This window comes from Oxyura jamaicensis, chromosome 4 (genome assembly GCF_011077185.1).
Source record: "Oxyura jamaicensis isolate SHBP4307 breed ruddy duck chromosome 4, BPBGC_Ojam_1.0, whole genome shotgun sequence".
In the NCBI taxonomy this organism is placed as follows: domain Eukaryota; kingdom Metazoa; phylum Chordata; class Aves; order Anseriformes; family Anatidae; genus Oxyura; species Oxyura jamaicensis.
In genome coordinates this window covers 73,232,631-73,256,651 of record NC_048896.1, presented here as the reverse complement: position 1 = coordinate 73,256,651, position 24,021 = coordinate 73,232,631, and the positions used below count along the sequence as shown (strand labels likewise).

General features: G+C 42.0%; 1 protein-coding gene across 3 annotated transcripts in view; it reads left to right on the top strand.

Annotated features, from left to right (window-relative positions):
- Positions 1-441: 441 nt before the first annotated feature.
- C4H4orf19 (chromosome 4 C4orf19 homolog) overlaps positions 442-24,021 on the top strand; it is a 41,740-nt gene continuing 18,160 nt past the window's right edge. Inside the window, exons 1-4 of one of the 3 annotated variants that reach the window (XM_035324723.1) lie at positions 442-589; positions 684-864; positions 18,965-19,014; positions 21,565-21,655. The gene's annotated coding sequence lies outside the window, so the exon portion shown is untranslated. Of the gene's footprint in view, positions 865-18,964; positions 19,015-21,564; positions 21,656-24,021 lie in introns of all 3 variants that reach the window. The other 2 variants (XM_035324722.1, XM_035324724.1) reach the window with 2 other exon arrangements.

Below are 24,021 nucleotides of genomic sequence, written 5' to 3'. Positions count from 1 at the left end.
CCAGCCTGGGAGCCATGCAGTGAGCTGTTGTAATGGTAGTGCCAGGTCTCTCCAGGACTTTGTTTTACAGTTTCCAGGTACACTGAGACACGTTAAGGTTACAGCTGGGAAACACCTGAGCCAGCTGCCTGCAGATATTGCTTAAGTTAAATCTCACCTCCTGGACAGGGAACACTCTCACAACCGGGTTGTGGCAGCAGAACACCTTCCATAGCACATTTGGAAACACCACACCCAAACCAAAAGGAGTCCAGGGAAGTCAGCAAGTTTCATCAGTAAATACGATGGGGTGCCTGCAAACACCTTCCTTACAGCCAGGTTCCTCTACGGAGCATCACCCGGCACAGCGGGGATTAAATTTCATTGCTAGGCAAAACTCTGATGTAACAGAGGAACTTTCTGCCAGAGCCCTTCAGCACCGCTTGTGACATGGGGAGATTTAATTTGAAGAATATGCAAATGACAGCATTAATACACTGCCAGCCTTGGACTTCGTTGTGGTCATAAGCGAGTGTCCCAGGGGAAGGGAACTGCTTGGCACGTGTTCTCTCTCCCGTCCTGCTTCTAACCCTGGCCAGAAAGCAGCAAGGTCTGTCAGGTTTTTATCCAGCTTGCAGGTAAAGGGTTACAGATTCTAGGAAGTATTAAATGCAAACTTTAAAGGATTTTATTTTCATCTGCAGTCACATGACGCCCTAATACCCAATGACACTAACTACAGTGTCTCATTAAGAGGTCATGCGAACTCCCAAGCTAAACAAGGCATTCTTACATATTTAACATTCAAATGCAGAAGCCACGCTAAGCCATGGAAGATTGCAATCAGAAAAAAGCTACACTTCCTGATCAGCACAGAAGCGACAGGTAGGAAAAGTTCTCGTTCCTTTAAACTTACAGCATTGTGCTTTCGAGAGAAAATGTTTCCAGGGCATATCTTGTACTGTCTCTCTTTCTCAGCTTTCAGAATAATCTAATACTTTTATTTGGAAAATACCTGATCCTGCTTGTTTCACCTGTTGTACAATCTGCAATGTTTGTATGCTCGGAAACACAGCTGGCTCAGCAGAAATCCAAACAAAACAATGTTCTTAAACGGGATGTAACTGCTGAAAAACTCATATTTCTTTAAGATTTCTTAGTTATTGAAACAGCTGCATCGGAGTATGTGAGGTGAAGGGGGTGTTAATGTGTCTGATGTCTGAATCAAAGGGATTTGGAGCTCTTCTGACTTTACTTATGCCATGAATTGCACATTGTTTCAGTCCCGTCAAGGAAAGCGTATTTTAGTGGATGTGGCTTCCTCAGTGGACTTTCGTGATTTCTGAGTTCTCCTCCTACAATTTGGTGCATTTTAAAGAAAAAAAAATCTTGCAAAAGCAAATGAAAGGCAGATGAGGGTATTTCAGTGCTCTACAAAAGGAGAAAAATTTACAAAACAGGGGAGTACAAAGAAAGTAAGTTAAAACCCAATTAATTGAGAATTTAAATTGTATTAATATATAGCTGCTTATACAGTAAGTGATAAAGTTTCACTGAAAACTGCTGACAAAATTGCAGAAGGTTTTGTTTTTGTTTTTTAACTTTTGCTGAAGGATTTTTCCAGGGTACAGCATCAGTATTTGTATCACAAAGATCTTTTTCTCATCACGGTTTTTCTCTAAACTGTAATTGTTTTCAGGCGGGTTTCTACAAACTTGTCATTTTCATCCCTTTATAGGGTTTTAGTTGTAGACTACATTCTGTAGAGCTACAAAACCTATATTTACTCAAAGACCTCGAGTGCATCAGAAGGTTTCCACCCCCTGGGGATTGCCACTACATGAAAGGAGCAAGTGGTTTTTATTGTTTTACTCCTACGCTGGTTGGGTGGTGATTGCAAGCAATGTATTTTTTCCTCAGTTTATTCTATAAAACCCATCTCTTTTTCCTCTTCCCACGTAATGCAAGTGGATACCAAAAAGAAGTGGGGAATAGCAATACTTACAGCACCTTGCTTCTGATAAGCTGTCAACTTTCTCTGCTTTATCGTTACCAGTACTTCCAATACATTTGAGAAAGGTTGAGCCCCAGCAAGTTTATCACTAGTGCTTAAAGAAATAAACAGTCAGAGTGCCCATCTTGAACTACTGTAGGTCTAACGTCAAGAAGGGCCAAGACCCCGCTTTGGCCTGGTCTGTCCAGCCCAAGACATCAAAAATCTTTTACCAAGCCAGCAGACCTGCTCACCTCCCAGCAGAGGAGCTAACCATAGTGAATGTAGCAAGAAGCCACTATGCTCTAACAGAACTATTCTACATTACTGTAACTGACCTCCGAGCTTAAATTATTTTTAAAAAATCTATTCAGTAACTTGTATTTGCTAAGCAAAACTTAAATATAAGGGCAGTGAGGGGAAGACACGAGCTCCCACCCAAACAGCCACCCTGTGACACAGGCTTTCACTGACGAGGAAGGCTGCACCTGCTGGGAGAGGAACAGCCAGCCTCGGCCAGCCTCTTCTAACAGATGTTTGTACAAATTGGGTGGGTCACGGAGAGCCAGCACTTAGTCGCTACGGAGTTAAAGCTGCTGAAGGTTGATTGCACAACATGTCTTTGTAGGATGGGAGATAAAAGGAATGCTAAAGTTACTCTGTGGGCAAACAGGCACCGAGTGAGGCGAGAAGTTGCTCGTTTCCAGAGGAGAGGAACACAAGTGAGGAGTGTGCTGCTAGAGCTCTAGCAGTTCAGATGTTCTTTATAGCAACAATTTTACAGTCGTTACAGGAATCTGCACTGATTTAATTTCTGGTGAAATAATCCAACCTGTTATCTCGGTTTGTCACATCAGCATAGTCAAACGTAGTGTTGTTTCACGGTGAGGACACACAAATCAAAGACTTCCTTCTCATACACAAGGAAAGAAAGAGATGATTGGAAACTGAGATCACCGGAAACCCAACAGAATTTTTCTCTTTTATCTTGGGCAGAAATCAAGCAAACATAAAAACAAAAACACTTCCAGAACTTTGGAATAGTTTTCTCTTCTCCCTCAAACCAAAGCTAAGCAAAGCACTGCTCCAAAGCCAACCCACCTCTTCACAAATGCTTGCAAATCTCAGGAAACTTTAACAGATTAAGGTTCATACTGAAAATCATCAACCTGATTTTATCGCAGCTCTAGGCAGGTGAGAAGACAGAGCAAAACTTGCAAGTGAAGGGAACTGTGGCTTCCTCAGAAAACCTGCTAGAAAGTGGTCAACAAGCAAGGTAAACATTGCTGAGTGCTGAGGCCCTTCTCTAACCACACAGTTGTTTTTATCAGATCTTAAGGAAATACAGCAAGTATTTGCTGTAAGGCTTTAACTAAATGAAAGCCAAGGTGCCTCACGCAGGCTGGGGTGCAATCCTTTCCTTCCTGCTGTGGAGAAACAAAGAGCAGGGGGGCTTGGAGCAGGCAGGGCCCACACAGGAAGCCAGGGCCTCTCCTGGCTCCATCCTATCGTACCACCTTAGAAAAGCCTTCCTTCATGTTTTTTTGGGAAGGGGTGGCCTGTATCTGCACAGTATCCAGTCAGACACGGCCTTGGCATTGTCTATGTCTTGCACTGCCACTGTTTCATGGATGACTTGGTGGGGATGGGACTTGACACACGCAACACTGACGTGATGAGATTTAATCAGTTAATAAATATTTGCTTCAAAGTTACAATTCCTCCTCCAAAACCTGTTCATCTGAGGATTATGTACAGTCACCTTACAGCAGGGCGTGACTGAGACTTCCACCAAAAATAGTTAACTGGAAAAACATACACGATCTCTGGGCTTCCTTGCTTTCATGACAGAAAATATGCTGGTGGCTTTTTTTGTTTTAGCACAGGTTGGTTGTTCTAGCACTCCATGGGGCGTCCATTTGAAATGAAACAATGAAAGGTCTGGTTTTCAGTGGGTGTGCAGTGCTGCAACACATCTCAGAGAGGGCACGGCTGAACCGAGAGCGGGAGGCCAGGTCCCAGCTCCCTCCTCACCCCTGAACTAGCACCCGAGTGTGCTCGCTTCACGTGCAAGCAATGGTGCATGGAAAACTTAGGGTTTTGCTGAGCTGTAGATGAAGAGTGCTGGCAAGCAGGATGTACTGCCATGGAGAATGGGTATTAAACACGATGGAGTTTTACTTATTGAAAGTTTAAAATCAAAATGGACAAAATATGTGAGTTTTGGTAGCAAGGCCAAAAGGGATTATTGCAAAGAAGGAACAACACAGCAATTTTCCTTGAGCTCCCCTTTGAGTCACTTTCACTTGGACATATGGAGGAACTTTAAAATTTTATTAAGAGCTGAATACATTGTTTGGAAACTAAACATTTAATCAGTTACAGCAGGAAGCGGGGGGGGGGGGGGGGGAGAAGACCTACGTTTTCTTTTGTGTGACATTTTTGTCTGCAGTTTCTATACAAGTTTATTTAACTTCCAATTCTTCACTTTAACCGCAGATGTTTGCTGCAAAGCCACAGATGCTTTCTGGTTAGAAAAGTATTTGTGGTCAAATATTCTATTAATTCACATAAGTTACTTTTCCATTTGGGAGAAAAGAATAAGCAATCTCCCTGCAGCTTACTTTTTTTGGCGTTACCAAATGGGCCTGGCTCCACTTTGAATCATTCCTCAACTATAAAAGAAAGACGTGTGTTGCTATTAAAGAGCAGTTAATCTTCTGATTTTATGTAAACAAGCTCCAGTGCCTTGCTATCGCAGGCAATCTGCTTTTCTGCAAGAGCAGAGTAACAAGGAGGAGAGTACCCCAAGTGAAATAGGAAACACCCACAAAACGACTGAAAAACCTTTCAACCTGGAGTCCACCCTGGGACCTTGTCATACTGGCTCCAGTGGGAGCAGTGTCAAATCCTCACACACAGGCCAGGAGGAAAATACACACCCCCATGTGCCTGGGTGCGAAGGCACTTCGCCCAGGCAGGTTGGCATTAATGCCCACAGACAATTAATGTCCGTGCACTCTGATGTGGAGGCTCCAGAGGCTGATTTAAGGCTGGAGTGTCCTAAATGAGCTGTGTGGAGCCTGGGGACTTGCCAGGCCGTGGGTTCCCTCCTCCTCTGAAAGCCCATCCGCTCCCTGTATTTGTTGCAATGGTTGCATTTATAGGCTTGAGCTGTATTTATGGCATTCCCTTCCCCCTGGATCCCACAGCCACTTGGCAACTCTGTTTGATCAGCGGTAGGTTTGGGAGCATCCAGCATTATCTACCTTACTAAGAAGCTGAGCTTTGTGCAACAGCCGGGGATGCAGAAAGCAGGGCCTGTGCCCTGAGACAGCTCAACAACAGCCCACCAGTTTCCTCACCTCTCCCTCCATGCCCCTGCCCACACCAGGGCACGTCCCAGGGACCAAGTTACCTGCAGTTTATTCCCCCCACCCCAAAAAGTGTTAGCAGCTCTTACTCTTCTTACAGCACGCAAGCCTGATAGTGATCTGATTTGGGTGATTTTAACGTGGCTTATTTCCAAGGAGCTACTCCTCTGATCTATTCATAGTAAAAGTACTCTTCTGACCTACTCAGAGTAAAACAGGCAAAAGGCTTGGATGGTGTCAGGTTGTTGAAGTAAGCTGATGGTCTTGCTCACTGTGTAGAGCTCAATGGAAAAAAAAAAAAAAAAGAAAGAAAAGGCAGTTCTGTCATCTTCCACTTACATGAATTAAGCTTTGTTAAGGTCCTTTCCATCTCTATTTTTGGTTTGGGTGTGGTGTGGAAAAAACAATATTTACCATCTCAGTAGCTGTGCCCTTTGTGTATTTGTTTTCATGTTCCCTTTCCCCATGTGAATTCAGCAGATGTTGCATGGCTTGATAGCAGCTCTGTATTGCTGTTGCCTGAATGCGTGCATGTCTCCACTGAACATTAGCAGTGAACGGGCTGTGTCTGTGCAGCAAAGATACCGACTTAACTGCCAGGCACTGTTTCACAGGCAAACGTGCATAAAGAAGAAAAATACCACAAGATTTCATTTGCAATGTAAATGAAACAGCAGCTACAGTCATCAGCCCTAAACTGAAGGCCTCCAGGGGCCTGAGACGCTACAACCATGTACAATGTCCCATTTCCATCCTTAACATGTCTTTTTAAATTGAAATCACTTGAGAATATTTTCCATTGCATTGGATGAATATGCTAAGATTGCTAAAAGGCTACTCCATATTTACCAATATACATTAAAAACTAATGCTCACTGCAATTATCCAATTCATTACTTTCCATAAAAACGTTTCCATCTATTCTATGTTTACTAGAGTATAAACAGACAGATTTGCTGTTGCACAGATGATCAAAAAGCCCAAAGACCTCTTAAGGAGACAGAGCAAAGACAAAGAGCTTGAGCTAGGGGAAGGAAAGCTGCATGCTTTCATGGCCAATACCAACATCACACATTCATCAGACTACAGCAATAGTTTTGTTTCATTTCTCTGCCATCTTTCCACAATAAAGCTTTGCTGTGGCACCACTGAAAACAATGTCGTTGGATGTGCCTCCTGGAGAGAGACAGTGAGCCTGTTTAGCTCAGAACCCATGCTCATATCCATGTGTGGTATGGGGAAGACCAGGTTTGAGAAGCAAGGAGCTAAATCAGCCCCAAGCTCTGTACGGGAGGCAGAATTTGAATCCAGGTCTCCTGACTTCTCTAGGAGCCAAATCTGCCTCTAGAGAGTAACCCTTTAAAGTCCCAGCCCACTGTCAATAACTCTCCCGTCACGAGGAAGCATGTCAGATGGGCCAATAAATGAGGGTCTTACCCACAGGCAGCAGACGTTTGCCTTACGATGGAGCTACCTGAGACGCACCATTTATAGCCATGGCATAAGCTGTCTGGAACAAGGAGTTCTGCTGGAAATGTCAGCATGTTGTCAGCACACGGCATCGGGAGCTGCTCCGCTGCAAAGGCAGAGTCCTACAAATCAGACTTAATTGTGCAATTTCCATTGATAATTTTGGTGAATACAGCCCATTCTTTTGCACAGGATTAAAGGGAAAAAAAAAATAGAAAAAGAAAAAAAAAGATTACTCAGCTGGACTGACTCTAGACAACCCTAAGTCTTTCAGTGGAATGAATACCTTCCTATAACTTTCAAGTATTGTTCTACAGTGAAACTGAAAAAGGTTGCAAATGCAATCAAGATGAACAATAATAGCGCAGAAATGCATCTGTATTTCACTGCTATCTCACCATTACCATATCTTTGCCACTTTGGGGCCTTTTAATGCAGTGGTCAATGCTTTGGACCTGCCTTCTGCTGAGAAAGAATTATTGTAATCACTACATAAAAACACTTCACTCTTGTTCACAAAATCATTGTGCCAAATCATTCTCTTAGCCACCCATCATCACTCAATGTCTGCTAAGGAAATTGGTTTAAAATAACCAAATGGAAAAGTTCACAGGCGCTCTAAACAGCTCCAGATTAAATTATCTCTATGCTTTACACATTAATCTAAGTGCTGTATTTAAAAGAAAAGAAAAACCCTTTGAGTCGCAAAGAACTCGTGTAAGAGAAAAAGTCACATCACATGAAAGGGTCTTTATTAAGGTATTGTATCAGAGTCTTTTCTTGAAGATTTTTGAGTGTGGCTTTAAGTAGTTTTAGCGTATTCTGTATCTTTCTGTTTTAAAAGGCTTGTTACCCATTTTCAGTGCTTTGTAACCATGGCCCAAACAATCCTCTGCTTTTCTGCTCTCTGCCCACCATTCTTCATGTGAAATGTTTGGGAACAATGAGGTAAAAATATCCTAGTACGTTTCCCACATTTATTATGTAGAAGCAGGACCATGTGGCAGGAGCATCCTGAGGAATGGAACAGGGGGGAAAGGAAAAAATAATAATAATAATAATAATAATTTTAAAAAAGAGGCACTGGGTGCATGAGGCTGTGTATCTTTGAGGCTATGTTAGAACTGAAAGCTGTCTGATACAGGTATATCCTGACAAAGAAATTGATTTATGTGGCTTAGACTGTTTTCAAATTATTCCTATTTTTATTCTACATATTTGATCCTCAAACATACCCAGAGTTGAACAGGTCTAAGCAGTTCAGGCTGCAAAATAATCTCAGAAAAAACTGCTTAAGCGAGGCACAGCAGGGCCTTATCATTCACTGAAATACCACTAAACATCTGGTACTCCTACATGCTACTACTGGCAGTCATCTGAACTGTGGACCACCAATATCTGACATAATATCTGACAATGCCCACTCTTTGCCCACTAAATACGTCATCTCTGCACCCACAACATATCAAATTCTTCAGAGGAAAGGATCTTCTCCAGGTGTCCCACCACAAGCTGTATTACTTAGCTGCACTTCATCTTTTGATCCAATTAAACACCAGCAAGGATAAGAAATCATGATCAAAGTGATCAAAATTACCAGTGCTGTTATACAGGACAACAAGTTGTTGTTTTTAAGATGGGCAAAGACAATTTTTTTTTTCTTTCAAACCCACCTACTCACCTGTACCAAGTACATAGTTCTCCAGTCTTTACATTTATTTTTCCTCTCTGTCCTTCTGTACATGCCTTAGCCCCGTGCCTTCTGATTCTCAGACCCTCTAGGCTGTCTTTGGGCAGGAGGCTGAGTTGTTAATTCACAGTGCTCTCTTTCAGTTTGGCCAAGAAAAAATACATTTGGCTGAGCAATAAATTTATAGTGCACGCTTTGTGGGCCATACCTACTCCTCTGAGTAGGATTCACTTTAGACTAGCAGTAACAAACCAAAGATGCAACTCTTGCAAACTCAAGCTATTTATAAACGGGCTTCAGTATTCTTTCATTCTGTTTATGTTCCACTTTGAAGATCAAGTTGTAACTGAAATCTTCCCAAAAGATTTTCCAGTCTGCCAGGCACACAAAATGCCATTTTTTTTTCCTGTGTTTAACTTAATTTTCCTTTGAAACAATGAAAGTAACAGAAACCCTTTACCCTATGAATTCTGCTTGCCTTACAAGGAACGCAAGTTTCATGGTTTTCCCCCAAACCTGATAAGCTGCCAAACATGTTAAATTGTCTTTGTCTCACAATGTTGGAGTCTGTAAATCATTGATTCTTCTAATCTTATAAAATTATTTTCTATTTTCCATATTATTGCAGCTTGGTGCAAAAAAACATATTTGCTAATGAAAATTGATTCATAGGGCCAGCATCTGAGATGAGCCCCACAAGCATGGCATATTGCAAATCTGTGGTTTGCACTGCTGTAACGACTGCATTAAATGAGCGTTTGTCATGATAAAGTAAACCTGACGGAACTTCTCTAAAGTATGTTTAGCGCAGATAATCCCGTAGTGGTATGCTCTCCCTGCTACAGGGCTTGTATTGTTCAGTATCATGCCATGAAAGAGCCTAGATCTGCTCTACTCTTGACTTGAAATAAAGTTAATCATAGACTGAGATTTCTTTGTTCAGTAAAACAGATTGTTTCTGGCCTTTTCAATTTTACTTTATCTCACATTCCTATAGCCTGCAATATTCTTCTGTCCACAGAGCTCACTGTACAGCACGGTGTTAATGCAGCTGAATAGCTCACCTATACACTGGCACAAAATCTCAAATCCAAGGTCTGAGTCCATCAAGAGTCACCTGTTTTCTAAATTTGGCCTTCTGTTTCTCAGTCTGTGCAAGGCTCTATTGTTAAGGTGCAGGATTTGTACTTTATGCTGGTTGTTTTGGTTTTCCTCATTTCCATGGCATCCCCGGTAAGGAGCATAACATCTGAAGATATAAAAAAGCCCTTTGTGCTCCAGGAGATATACAGGGTTTCTTGAATAAGGCTGCTGGAAACTTTGCAACAGAAACTGCGTGAGTAAATATACTACCGCCCAGAAAAAGCTGGGCTCCCTTTCCCGGGCAAACGGAAAGATTAACTCCATCAAGCCCTGCAGATTCAGGAGCCCTCTGTCCTCAAAACTTCCTCATCGCATAGCTCTCGTAGCTCTTTTGACAGAAGGAAACTTAAGCTTAAACTGGCAAAGACCCCATTCATTTATGCCAAGAAAATCCCACACAATTTGGAATTAATCAATAGCTCAGAAATCCCCTCCCACCTACCACATGGAGCCCAGTCTCCAAAAACCTGCAGTGTCTCTCTAGGGTGGTATTTGAAAGAAGCCTGTTTGCAGAGCTATCTTCACCCTCCTCCCATGCCACCTTCCCACACAGAGATCTTTTGCTACTTTCCTCCCATGGAAAAAAATAACATACCCATGTAGAAAATAAAGGCTAGAGCACCATAAAACCTGGAAAAGCCTGATCTGAGAAAATTTCTTCACCGAGTCAGCACACTTTCCTCCCAGTAAGAAAGGCAGTGTTTATAGTCCAACAAAAAGCGACGCAAACAAGGCTTAACACTTGAGTCAATGAGCACTTAGGAAAGGCCTGGTAACAAAGGTATGCCTGAAGCAAAGCCTGGGCTTCACCTTTCTTTCTCCAGGCCTTTCTTTTGCTTTCCAGGAGGCCTGAAAACCATTTTATGGGACCAAAATCACAACTGATTGCCACAAAGTTTTCCACAAATGCCCTTTTTTGAAGCATTCAGGAGAGACGCCTGGACAAGGGAGGTGTTCCTCACTGGCAGGGTGCAATCACACAGCTCCCACCGTGCTTCAGGGCCTTGCCCCTCTCCTCCAGGAGTTTGTCACACAGCTGCCATACAGGATTTCCCCTTTTAACGGGGCTGTAGGTGATTTGCAGATCAGCTCATCAAGAACAAGAGAGCTGCTTTCAGTTTTTCACAGTATTTCCTTGGTTGTGTTACAGTAGCATCTACAGGCCCCGGAGGTGATAAAGGTCGCATTGCTTTGGCTGTCACAGAGCCACCTGTACGACATACTCTATTTAAATATTGCCAGATTAAATAGCAAGTTTCAGACAGCAGACTGGATCCAGGCTTCTGGCATCTGCTGCTGCTGGGACAGTAAGGCTGAACAGCCCGATCCCATTCTGTGTATTAGTAAAGGATGCACCACCCCTGAGAAGCAAGAACTCTGTGTTTTAATCCCTTTGGATTTAGGAAGCAGATACCACCGGTATCTAAAATCCCAGAGGATGGGTGACCTCAGGAGGTTACCCCACAAGGTGTGGGGGGCGCTGCCTTTGTAGCAGTGGGGTCCGATGCCTGCCATGTGCCTGAGCGGGGGCAGAACTCACCCAGCGGCAGGGGCCCTTCGAGGCCAAGGAAACACCAGGCCCACAAACCTCAAGTTGCCTTGGTCAGACAAAAGGCTATCTGCCACCTGCAAGCCACCGTCACATCTAGTAACATGACTTTTAGCAGCAACACCAATTTTGTGGGGCAAGACCTAGTACATAACAGGCACTAAATAACCCAAACAGCACAGTAGGGCAGCAGCTGGTTGCTGCCTGAGCTGGGGGCCAGCACCGTACTCTTGAAGCCCACTTGGGGCCAGGGTGCCCACAGCAGGGCCATGAGCAGGCTGCCAGGTGTTAGTCAGGCCTCTTAGCCACAAAGCTGTCCCCCCCAAGCATTGCTCCACCCAACCCGCACAGCTAATTACCCTAATATTAATGTTTGCCACCTGTTTCCTTCTCCTTAGACTTTGCCCATGGAGACATCTTTTCCCTAAGCCTGAATTTCCAAGCTTCCATACTCCTTTCATGCCTGTAAAACTTTCTACTATATGAAAAAGCAATATATATATATTATATATATATATAATGAATATATCAGGGATCTTTCAAAGCAGTACATGCTAACCAAACTTTGTTTCTTTTGTACAAAATTACACACAATCTACTCCTTTCTGGAGGCAATAGCAATGATGGGTTTCCACTCCCCGCCTCTCTGTAGCAGGGCTGGGATTTTCACTCAATGTCGCAAGAGCAGAGGCATTGCAAATGAAACAGTGGACTTGTTTCACAAACTTCCTTGTTGTTTTCTCACTGTTATTTGCCACCTATTCAGGGACAGTTCTTGTTTGAGAAAGGAAGGAGGAAATCAGTGGAGTGCTGCCTCTGTCTCCTCTCACCTCTCATGGAAAACCTCCCCACAGTTGCTGGTGGCCACCAGAGGCTGTGTCCAGAGCCAGTGTCCAAGGGGACACCATCTGGGCACCTACTCCAACTTCTTAGGATGGTGCAATGGTTTCAGTGGTTTTGAGGCCTCTGGTTCACATGCACTTCTCACTTTGTGAGCTCAGAAGAAGCTTTAGCCACAGTAGATTGTGGCTTTTTTTTTGTTTTGTTTTCTTTTTCCCAGAGGGCACTTTTGTCCATCATGAATTTTAAATATATTTTTTAATTTTTTTTTCACACATACAGAACAGCTCAAAGAAATTGGTGAGAGTAGGGCTGTCTCTTGGCAGCAGTTCAGCATCACAGAAATTTAGCTGTGATGGGAAGTTACACCACAAGTCACTCATACATGACTTTTACTGAAAGAAAGCTTTGTTATAGAGGAAATAAAAAATATAAGCTCAATACATTTAAAGGTTTTCAAGAGGTAATCACCTAGAAAATACAGTGTGAAAAAGCCTGTAAAGGACAAAAATATCTTATTTCTTCAGACACCTTCCACAACTCACCACAATGAGCTGTGTAGACTGAAACTCTGTCAGATAGCAGGAGGGTTAGGAAAGCAACAACTACATTTTTACGCAGATCTGCCAGTCCATCTTAGCTGAAATGAGTTCTAGCGTCTTTCTGACATGAACAAGGCAGAATTTGGTAGAATCTGGCTAGCTATCTGCATCTCCATCAGAAACTCAACCCCTTCCCTGTCAGTTCACCATCTCTTCTTACCAGCACACTGATCCAAGCCAGGAAAGAAGCTCAGGTCTTTGGCAGTCAGCCTGCAGACTGGAAAGGAACAGAAAAAGTCAGGGACCACACATCCCCCTGTGTGCTCCAGTGTCCCCAGGCCATACAGACATTCCTACCAGTAGGGCCTGCAGAATCTTGAGCAGTTGAGGGGAAAGAAGTTCTTATTATTGGGGATAATATTAATGCTAGTTCATGTAAATTACTTAGACCCTAAATTAAAGGTGATTTTCAAAAGAATGACAGTGTCAATATTGGCTTTGGTATGTGTTACCAAGGCCCAGGATTTTTAATTTTAACTGATTTTAACATTAAAAATTTGATGGTTGTAAAATCCGGAGAGCCATTAATTGTGAGAAACAGATCTCATGACTGAAGGACTGGTACCAGTTTTACCTGATGAGAATATCTTAACTTCAGTAATGGCCATACCTTGCAAAAAATGCAAGCCTCTGCTAGACATTAACCATCCTCAGTAACCCCAAAACTTAAGCTGATTCAAGATGTGTTACCTGGCTTTAGTCAGTGTAAAATCAAAAGAACTCCTGACTAACCTTCACCTTATCTCTTTAAAATCCCAGGAATACGTTCAAATCATGCCAGTTCAGTCAAGTTAAGCCTACAACAGAAAAATAAATGCCTAAACTTGAGGCCTTCTTTGTTGACAATGTAATCAAAGACTGAAAAAAAAAAAAAAAAAAAAAAAAAAAGGATTCCTCTCATTTAAAGCTAACACTTCTGTATCAATTCTGCATGTGAAGATTACAAGCAAATGCCAACACCTGGCAAACCTAGTCTGGCACCTGGGCACAGTGGGTATCCCAGCTCAGGAGAGGTGAGCATCCAGCCTGGGTGAGATGCTTTAGCGGCACTGCTTCAGCTGTAAACTCACTGCTCAGAGCTGCTCACGGAAAGAGCACTGCATACTACACACCCTGCTCTAATGAAAGCATGGCGTAGCACTGGCAGTGTTAAACTGAAGCAATTTTCTACATAAGAATGATGTGCTGATTTAAAATTGGTTTACGTTGATTAGTTTACTCTTGCTTCACAACAGTGCCATTTCTGTGGGCAAACAAGTCTTAAATACTTGGACTATCATTCTCACAGGGTTAATTTTAAATTAAGGAATAGGTTGCAAGAAAAAGTAATTTCATGCTTCAAAAACAACTTTTTTATATTCCAAAAGCTTGGAATCCAGAACCATCAATCCATAATCTTATCCAAATGTTGATGTCGTCAATGCACTTTAAAGCAGCTTTTAATTAAGTTAAATAAAGAAAACAGATGCTGCTGAAGAAATGCCCAGTAAGAATTTCTATTTCTAGATAAAACTGCTTGAAATGCATAAGCAATTCTGCTAACTGTGGGATGTGATGCACACAACTAAGTGGATAGGTGTTTAGTGAGACTTGTGTGCCATTTTATGTGTCACTGTGAGCAGTCAGCACAAAGATAATGATGTGAAATAAAGAAGAATGAGCCTATAGCCTCCACTTCTAATTAAATAAAATTGCATAAATCATAGCCAGTAGCATTTGCTCTGGGTTACAACAGCATTTACTTTCCTTTAAAAGGAGCTTCAACTGCCCAAACCAAAGCAGTCTTCCTTCAGTTTTCTTAGCTGAGAGGAGCATGCACACAAGATGCCCATTCTGACAACAGCTCCTGCAGTCAGTGCTGCTGTAACCCAAGTCTCACCCAGGCCACAACGTGGTCTTAAAGCTAGACGGTATCAGCGTGGAAATCTGCAGCAGAGGGAGCAAGAGTAAAAACTAGGTCAGTCTAGCTGAATTGCAGTAGTTTGTCTGATAAACACCTTTGCTAGCCACTTTGAATGGGCTTTAGAGATCACATTAGGGAAATGTTTTTGTTTTCCAGATCTTCATCTTGGTTCTTTCCTGCTTTGCTCAGAGGACTCTCTACTGATACATTCTCCTGGGCTTTCACTTGGCTGGAGGGTGCAAATACTGCTATTATTGAAACTAGAACTTGAAAATGGACCAGAATTTCCCTTTGGCAAGATTTTGTGTGCCTTTTAGACCATTATGTGCGCAGTAAGATTTATCATAAACACCTAGATTTCTCTCCCAGAAGAGCTACCTACTGCAGGCTGGTCCTGGCCCGTTGTATGCAGCAAGCAGCGCAGGAGGAGACAAGGGTAGAGCTGTCGACTGCTTTGGTGATGGTGCTTTCTGGCCTTTGGGGACAGCTGCTCCTTCTACCTGGAGGAATACTCACTTCAAAAAAAAAAAAAAAAAAAAAAAAGATAAAAACTAACTTTGGTAACGTAGGGCTTTCCAAGCACTCATCACAGCAACAAGGAACATATGTTACACACATAACAAAAGTGATTAGGAAAGCCTGCTCCGAAGGCTGTGTTTGATAGCACTGAATCTTTAAAATGGCAGCTGAAGTGCTGCTACCCCACGTCGTTTCATTCCTCGGCTACGTCAGTGCGATATTCACACCACTGGGAACTGTAGGAACAAGTCCCCCTCCGAAGCTGGGGCCTCAGAGGCTGCATATGTTATCCAAATACATGAATGAAAGCTGAGCACATCGGGCTGCTCTCAGCCACCCATCTACATAACAGCAGTTATCTCAAATATTGCGCTAGGAGAGTCATGTTTAGCGAAGAACATTTTGTTACAACGTCTGCTTATACAGGAAATACCATTCCTGAGAGCTCCCCCATTTCCCTGGCCTTCAGCACAGTGTGTTTCTTACCTCTATTAGCACAATCTTTGCTGCTAAGCCATTTGTATAAGTTAGTATCTGACTGCATCTCTAATCTGACTGACAGGATTATAGACATTATGTGTTTACTTAAGGGATTTTTCTACTTATGGAATCAGTCTGCAATCTTCTCACTGTCTAAATTATAACCTAGGATTTAGTGTCATCCATTTCCGTATCCTCAGAAATGTGAACGGAGGGAAATCCCATTTCCACAGGAGGCTCCCCATGGCTCTTTGCCTGCCGAAGAGCTTATGGCAGTACATTCACTCTTCAGAAACCTTCGGAATTTTTGCAGCTAAATTAGATTCTGCTTTGTCACCACTGCCTGGAAATAGTCAGAGGCTGGGAGATGACTGGGTGTCTGGGAGTACTGCTTGCAAAAAGCCAGGTCCTAAGCAAGATAGCTGCAACCCAGATCAAAGCTGGCAAGGCCGGCTAATCACATGGACACATTTGCACCCGGCACATCAAAGGCACCAGACAATTTTAATGAAGGCAGTGAAAAAAGGCAAAGCAGGCAGTGTACCCACCTCCCCTTCACCCCCATCAGTAAAATCCATAATCTGTTGTAAGAACGTAGAGGGGACAGGCTCCCCAGCAAATGCAAGCAAGGAGGAGTTCTGCAGCAGCTCTGTGCAGAGGGACTGCGGATCCATGGCACACCATGCAGCATGAAGGTTAAGCTGCCATAAATTTGGGTGCACCTTAACGTGTGCTGTGAACTTTGTTAAAAAAAGAGTAGAAGAAACACAGCCTCTTCCATCTTTCCTTACTCTGGAAATGGGCCTTATCGATAATGAGAGGAGGCCAACAGCAGGAAAAACTATTTCCTTTTTCCACCATCCTCGTGAAGGATCCCAGAGCACACAACACAGCCTTTACAGGCAGTTGTGCTGATAAAAATTGGGTTGTTGAAGATTTTACACAATAAAGTGCTGCCAGGTATAGCTGTAAGGCTAACTTAAGAAATGGCTAAAGTCTTTTGGTTAAAGCTGCTATATATAGAGAGAAAGCTAAAATATTTATTCTACAATTAGATGAAAAAATGCTCTCTTATAACAAACACCAAGACCTAGCACACCCGTTGCCTGGCGTTTGGCTTTCTTTGTGAACATTTCCCAGAACCACCAATGTCAGGGTCTGGCCAGTACAGTCCCAAGTGTGTTTAAACACTTAAACTTAGCAATGAAGTCGCATTTTGTGACTGAAACTTGTTATGGATGTTCTTGTTTTGGCAAGAGTGTTTAAAAACTGAGAGTTGTGAATCTTTGCAAGGTATGTCAGGAGGAGAAGTCTGAGGTTTTTTCCTGATTAAAATGTGCAGCAGATTGCACTCAACACTCTCTCTGAATCCTAAGTTCCACATAAATATTCATAAATGCACTCATTGCAGATCTGGTAATCTTGTTCTGAAACTTAGAGGTCTGATTCTCCTCAAATCCCCAGACAGGTCCTGCCCCCAAACCCTAGATTTAAGGAAGGCAGAAAGACCAAACAACTAGGACTGATGCTGTTAGCACGACATCTCAGGGTTCAAGTCATCAGAGCCATTCTGATGCACATGCCATTCTGCTCCCAGAGCTTCCAGGGTATTCTCACACCTGTAGACAACATAGGGAATAAAAGGCAACATTCAACCATTTTCCCCTATTTTCAGGCTTATTTTTTAGTGTTTGAATAAAGCACCGTTGTTTTTCAAATGTCTTTGCTAGCAGATTAACTCAGCCTCAGAAACATCCCCGCTAGCCAAAACCACCAACCCGTATAGATCGAATAATGCTCTGAAAAACTGTTTCTTCCCAAAAAGCTGTATTTTGTAGTATACATTTTTCAAAGATCTCTAGGTGCCTAGAGAGGCAATGAAAACACATACTGCGTTGTAGACTAAAGGGATAATATATAATCCTTTTATATAAAATAGGGTTATATAATATAAATACCAGGAAACACCCAAGCAGACCAAAAAAGGGCCTAATTCAAAATTGAGCAAACAAAATTATTCGTCTGGCATAGCTAGGCTGGGCAATTGGTATCTATACATTTATCTCTGAGGAAAAGGAATATAATAAGGTTTCTAGGGAAAACAACAGACTAATGCAACAACAGGGAGTATGACCAAATCAAATGTAAGTTTAAAAAAGATTGAACTTTTAGAAGAATGTAAGTCTTCAAACTCAGGAGACATAAGCCATGTTTGATGGATGTAAAAGGTGCACAATAGCAGCTCCCTGACAGGCCCACAACTTCTTCAGAGGTATCCGATGCTCACTACAGGACTGAACTTGAGTCTAATCAAGTTTGACAGTTTCTGTGTCTCTTAACATGTAACAAGAATTAAAAATACAAGAAAAACAAAGAGTACAGTCAGAGATATTCTTGACGGTCCACTTCATGGACAACTTAGAATAAGCTTTTGGGTCTGTTTGTTTAACAAAGTGGTAGGATATATCTACATGATTTTTGTTAATAATTTAATTCCCAATCACGCAAAGCAGCCCAAACCCACCCTTTGTTCTCCCCACAGTGTTCTGCAGCAGCCATTACCGATGCCTTTGTTGAGCAGAGCTCGGGTGGAACCACAGCAGTGCCACTTCCAACCTGCTGCTCCTCTGTGGCTCCGATCTGGGTGCCCAAAGAACAAGGATTTGCTGCAGTCATTGGCTTGCCACCTGCCCAAGGCATTCAACTGTGTCTAGCACAATGATGCTGGAAGGCATTCATGAGTAAATACACAATAACATTTGTATGTTTACAGCTTCTGTGAAAGGTGTGGAGAGGGTGACTACTGTGTGTTTCCAGAGCAAGTCAAACCCATTAATTAAATTCATGCTGTTGCCTTGTTTCCAAAGGAAAAACACAGCTGATTTATGGGCACTGACAGCTGCAGGAACCAGGAGCTGGCTTTGCTCTTTCTGCCCCTAATTAATGTTTAAGCATCTGGGTAGGCTGATTTCTCAGATTCTGATTGTATGAAAGGCTGTGCACATCCTCATCTTCTAGAAATAAAAGGAAGGTGCTCCACACAGCGAACTGTCTGTCCCACGGACATGGCTTCTCAGTGCTGCCTCAATTGTACCTGCAGAAGCAAGGTACCCGAACATCTCTGTGCCCAAGCAACTGGCAGGGTGAAGCTCTCAAAGGTCCCACTCACAAGGCATCGCTTATCTACTCATTATTTTGCTCATCTTAACAATAACTTTAAAATGAGAAAGAAATGGTATCTGAGAAAAAGTGTGATCTATTGCAACAATGACAAAAACTCTTTCGTTAACAACAGACGCAGATAAATTGCCACAGATAGAATAGAACAGAACCTTTTTCTAGAGGGAAGATGCCACAGCACATACAATATATGTCAATAGCGATATCCAGCAAGACCTCAGTATGTTCTTTTCTTCTTCCAGGTTCTTTAAAGAGGAGACAGATTGCTAGCATTTGGGGCTGAAATCTGGAGGTAAGGAACTGGAACACAAATTTAACACCCAATCTATGAACAGGAAATTTTTTACAGGAGTGGAAAACCTCAGATGCTGAACTTTCACCCCAGACTTCTGCGAGATCTTTGCTAACAAAGAACTACACAAACATAGATGGAGTTTATTGATGCCGCACCACCTGCCCAGCATTTGCTGCTGTCGCAGCCACTGCCAATAAAGATCAAAGTTTCCCCTGCATTAATGAGCTAAGCATAGGTGTTGCATGTTCTGCAGAAAGCTGTAGACCTACGTTGACCTCCTCTGAGTAAAGGTTGGGCCGGATGAACTCCAGAGGTTCTTTCCAATGAAGTAGTTTATGATTCTGCATGACACTTCATAAAACGTAATTTTATTTTGTTGTGATTCATGGTCCAGGAAGCAGAAAACCTTGTACGACAGATACCACCATGCGAAACAGCTCGTGATCATTACTTTCCGGGAAGAGATAGAACACAGTAGCCAGCACGATCTGCAAAAGCAGTGGAACAAATAGAATATAAAAAACTTTCTCTTCACCAGAGATCTAAAGCGGCCTCACTAAAAGATAGCTAGAGCTAAGAACCTGTATCTGGACACCAATAGACTCGTGATAATGGACGACAAGATCAACGAAACAGATAGCACCATCCTAAGCTGTCTTAGCTAAAGGAAAGGTGATAATTCTCCAGAAATCCCCACACCTACTTGAACGTACCACTTCTTACCATTCAAAACGCTAGCAGTTTGTGACCTTTCAGTTTATGACAAAATGAGCAAAACTCAACCTGTACTGCTGGCAACTGGAAGCTCAGCTCATGCACCCAGGAAAGGGCAAGACCACAGGGCTCTTCTGGAAGACTTTTTCTATTTTCAGCCTACATTTTCCATTTTCAGCCTATTTTCAGTTGTGGATCAAGATATCTCCTCTCATCAGCTTGTCTTCACTATTCAGGAAACAGCTTTTCTGTGACTGCTCAGGTTCTCCACAGATCAAGCAGATCCATCAGATCTCAGAGAATTATTAAAACGTGCTCATTTAAATGTTAACCGATGCATGGCATCTCTCCTGTTTACACATTTCATGTTTTCAGTGGCGTTTCATATTTACAAGAAACACAATGACAGTATTCAGGAACGAGTGTACTGACAAATATATTAAAAGCCTTGAAAATCTCTCTGAATGCAAAAAAGTTTGCAAGGATAACTAGCCTCAACCCAATTCGACTTCTTAAGTGCTTTTTGTAAGAAAACTGACTACTCGTTTTTCTCCCTCGTCCATTCCCCTAGTAAGCCAAGACATTCAGTTTTCTACATTTTACTGTTCCTCGTCCCTACAGAGCCTAGGGGAGAAGTGCGCAGTCCCACAGCTGAAAGGCTGTTTCTGGACTCTAAGCATTCACAGGAACAATCTAGGATTTTCAAATTCAGCTTTTACTGCACAACATTTCTCCCTCTCATTATCTTGCAACAGCCTCTTAAAGGCTTTGATTCCACTCCTAGCGAGGTCAGCCACAGTTTCACCATGAACAAGCAGTGGGTCTACATTTCATACAGTATCCCTCATACGAAACCCATCTCAGCTTGTCTTCAGGAAAGAGCACATTAATACAACCAGATGTAAACAGTTACAGAGAAACACATGGGCAGAAACACAAAGAATGCATGTAAATCAGAGGTTTGTTCCACTGAACTCCGAACTGAGATGACGAGTAGAAATGATCAAAAAGATCCTCCTAAAAACGATTGGAGTTTGCAGCACTGAAAGTATTTGAACAATACCACAAGGGCACCCGGGAGCAGGACCAAGGCTAACAGAGCAGGGAAGGAAACAGGGGGATGCAAATCTCAGGGCATAAATTAAAACAACGGATGACAGCTGAACATTTTTTCTGAAACTGTTGGGGACAACACTGAGTTCTATTACTTCTGACCAACAAAAGAAAAGAAGAAATGTCTACAGTCAGCTGATCTCCAGATCAGCTTGGAGCAGCAGGAAAGAATAAGTCTCAGCCTGTCTTGCTGTTCTGAGGAACAGAGACATTGCTCCTCTTTGACTGTAGGCTGAGGGAGGCTCTTTTCTTACGAAAAGTACTGCCTGGCTTCACACAATATTTTACTGCAGAGGACCTGTGCATGGTGCTTGAAAACTTCATGCTGGGAGCTCCTAATGGGGTGGGAAAGTATGTAGATTGGAGAAACAGCTGTCCAGCATTTACAAATGCAACTTTATTTAAAAAATAAATAAAATAAATAAAATAAATAAAAAAATAAAAAAGCAAGCCTAGCAAAGGATTTGACAGCGGAATTAGACGGTAAATCTGGAAATAACTGCTTACGCCACCCAAAATGTTAATTTTGTCCAGCAAAAAGCATACTCAGGAGTAGAAGCATACACAGGGGCTATGCCAAAACAGGCCTAGGGGATTGCACTTAGATTTTGACTATTTGACTTTGAAATAGCTTGTTTTCAGCAACTGAACGAAATGGAAAATGCAAATAGCTTCTACAACGTCAGTACAGAGAGCCTAATGATTTTGTTTAAATTCCAGGTTATTTTGGAATGTGAAAGCTCCTTGCTGCTTGGGTCCATGACAAACACGCAGATGCTATTCACGTGCTGGAACAACCTGCACCACCATGGTAAGCCGTGCTCCAACAGCTGGGGCTTGGGTCATTTGTAGTTGTGTCCTGCAATATATTGGAGTGAGTGGGTATGTGAGGCTTTGTGCTTCTCTCCCAGAAACACTAATATAAAAAGTATTAAACAATGTAAGAGAGCAGGATGTGGCGACATTCCTTGATTTATGAACACTGTTGTACGCATCAGACAAGTATTAAGTTTCCAAGAATATCTCAAAAGGGATGTTGCTAAGCAAAGATGATGGTAAAAAAGAGTATTTAGTTAAGATGTCTGAGTGTAATTTGCAGGAACAAGAACAATTTTCCAAGCTATCACTACGTAAAAGAGGAGAAAGCTCCAAATACAATGAAAAGAGTATATTTTTAACTCACATTTAAGTATTAACATAGACTGGTTTATGTCTGATCCTGTCTGACATGGAAAATGAACTACTGGTTCACTTGAATTCATGCCTTGCACATTTTATTCCATTAAGCATCCAGCATTTGACGCTGACTTTCAGCACATTTCTACCATCATAGACAGCTTTGGTAATTCATTCCTTAAAACTAACAAACAAACAACTCCATGTTTAGATCAAAAACCAGTGACATGCATCACGGTGAAATCAGTTATCACTCGACACGATATAACGGGTAAGCTTACGAGTTACGGCTGTTGTATCAGCTCTCCTTTTTGGCATTTTTCTTTTCTGGGAATTTTAGAAACATATGTCCTAGTAGAGTTAAAATAAACACACAAAACCCAATTAAAAATTAATGAAAACCCTATAGCTGACCTACTATTTCAGAATTTGTTCAACAGACAAAAGCAATTCACAGGGGATAAGAATGCTCTGTAAGACTGAGTTAAACAGGATACATCTTTTGCCTTTGTTAAATAAAATCTGCATCCTCTCAACATGTGGCAAGAGGCCATGGATTTTGCTTTTCATTTTTGCAGGGATTTTTGCTTTCATTTAGGGCATGGCTTACACAAAGCAAATAACGACATCAAGACAAAATTACCCTGCAAGAAAGATTAATTAGAGAACAGAACAAAAACTAAATGGAATAAACAACTTCATAATTAATGATGACAGCTATATCAAACAAGAATGGAATTAAGGTAAAAAGAGACAAGAAAACCCCCAGGAAAAAAAAAAAAAATGTCCCATAAAGATAGGAAGACACAATGACTCAGTCTTTGTAAGCGTTATTCTTTACTCCACCTGAAATACAGCAGCACCTTTAGCAGATGCATAGAAACCCTCTCAGCCCTCTGCAACACTATAATGAGATGGAATAGCACCATAAATCTCCAAAGTGCTGCACAAACATTAAGCTCTGAGAAGGATGTGAAATGGTAGCATACAAGACAAGTTAAGTGGCTCGCTGTAGGGCAACAGAGCTGAGCAATGAATCAAAAGTGCTCAGGCTCTCCTTAGCAATGACTCACAGCAGATATTGGGGCCACCTCAGTTTGGTCCCAAATCACAAGCTGCTGAATTCAACAGAGAGCATTTAGTTTTCAGCCATATTTCAGGCTTCAGAGCTCTGCTGAAAGGGATCTCAAAGCCTTTGGAAGCCTCCCTCCTGATGGTGCAAGCATAACTACCTGGAGTCAAAGCTTGTAACGTAAGCTGCACTGAGATTTTTCAAGTTATTGCTACCCAGGCAGAGAGATGCTAAGGATGAAAGGAAGCACATAGCAAAAGTTCTGAACACACAGCAAAATACATTGCCCATTTCACAGATCTGACCCTGACTTGGTGATTAATGTTTCTTACAGGTTTGCGTGCACACACACAGATCCACGTGGGCATGTCCACATTCCCTTCCCTAACAAGGAACACACCAAAAAAAAAAAATTTAAGGAGAAAAAGCATCCACACTGTTTCGGTGTAACTCTATCACTATCTCTCAAATGTATCTCTCTCTAAATCATTAATAGAAAACATTTTACTGAAATTTCTATTTAGCCTAGGGCACACATATCTGAAAGAACAATAGCTTTACCAGATACCTTGAACACTGGGGCAATGCCAGAGGCTTTTCTTCAATTTCAAAGTTCACGAAAATCTGAAGGAGAAACTTCTAACAAGGATACTGCAGTTTTAGCTGATACTATAAATATCCTGGCTGCCAGCAAAGAAAAAAGAATCCCCATAATATTTGAAGATTTTCTAAGTTTATTGTTGTTATTATAAGTGTAAACATTTTACATGAGTCCTAATCCACTGTAGTAGGCAAGCCCATGCTCACTTTAAGCAGGTTAGCATTCCAGTTCAGCTCAAGGGGATGAGCATATTGCTTAAGTGATTTGTTTGGTCATTGTGTAAATTAAGAAATTACAATGGCATGAAGAGGAGGATGTTATATTTCCA